Raw genomic sequence first — 1360 nt, forward strand, 5'->3', positions numbered from 1 at the left:
GTCTAATCCATGTTCAGGAACTGGAACATCCTTGGATTTTCCAGCATGTTTAATATACTGCAACCGGATACAAGAGGAGGAAATTATTATTTTTTTCTTCACGTAATTCCTAAAGCTTTGTGGAGCTATATGTGTGCAGGCTTATATCTCATATAGTCTGGGGGATTTTGGTGGCTCTTTCTGTCGGAAAACGTCTCCTTTTAGGACCAAGCGGCCCTCCTCTCGACCTCCATGCTGGCTCTGGCAAGGTACCAAGTAGCACAAGTGCCGACTAGCCAATAGGGTTCAGGGGGAGGTCCCTGAGCTCTGACCAGTCAAACACACTCTCCTTCCTTATATGGCAGCCGATCTCCATGGTAACGTGTGCTAAGTTGCAGCAGTCGTGTCAAAGTTCACTATATAGAGAGCTCAGTGAGCTGATCAGAGAGAAAGCATTCTGCCAGCCCGGCTCCTACCAATCGCAAATCACTTCCTAACCTCCGCCTTTTTAACATATTTGATCACTTTGATTCTCCGCTGCTTTTTCCTATTATTTTTCAACGCACGGAGGAGGTTTTGAAGGTTGTGATCTTTGTTTTTTTTTTTTTTTTTTTTTTTTTTTTTTTTTTTTTTTTTTTTTTTTTTTGACCACATGTAGACAAAGCTTTGATTTTTGGAGGACCAGATTTTGGCCCCTTGTGACCCAGTTGGATTAGAGGGGGAAAGATCTTTGTTGCCTCTGGGATGTGCAGACAGAGGATTTCAGTGCACTGCCATAACATCTTTACGACTGTGATAAACAGCGCCTGGTTAGAAGCACTTACAACCTTTTAAACCTGCATAGAACCACTGCAACTTCAGTGAGCGAGGATAGCAGAATTTGATGCGTGCTTTGTGCAAAAAATGTGTGCAGAATTATTTTCGAAAATAGCAACAACCTTATATATAGTAAGAGAGACTTATTGGCTCATAATATGAGCTATCTCTGTATCTTGTAACATGATAATACACACTGCATACTATTTTGTTGTTGCTGTTTTCACAAAAAGTTTTACTTTTAGAGCAATTCAAAGTACGTCACTGTAAAGTTTTCGGGATAAAATAGATGCATTCTTAACGGTTGTGCACTTTGTAATGTTTACCTTACTTCACATTTAGATTTCCAGTGCAACATCTAAGCTGCTGTATTTTAGAATACTGTACATAAACTAAACTACTCCATCTGCTCCTGACTAAACTGAGCATTTTTGGTTAAGCTACAGAAAACAAATTCTGTATTGCATGCCCTGGGTTGTAAAATCGAATTGGAGCATGAATTGTAGTAAACATTTACAGCAAAACCAATTTATGTTGAATTCTGCAGGAACTTAAAGCCTTCCCA

General features: G+C 39.6%; 1 protein-coding gene across 1 annotated transcript in view; it reads left to right on the forward strand.

Annotated features, from left to right (window-relative positions):
• nr2f2 (nuclear receptor subfamily 2, group F, member 2) overlaps nt 1-1360 on the forward strand; it is an 8748-nt gene that overhangs the window by 2593 nt on the left and 4795 nt on the right. The window lies entirely within an intron of this gene.

The sequence above is a fragment of the Poecilia formosa genome, unplaced genomic scaffold (genome assembly GCF_000485575.1).
Source record: "Poecilia formosa unplaced genomic scaffold, Poecilia_formosa-5.1.2 Scaffold191, whole genome shotgun sequence".
NCBI classification, from domain to species: Eukaryota; Metazoa; Chordata; class Actinopteri; order Cyprinodontiformes; family Poeciliidae; genus Poecilia; species Poecilia formosa.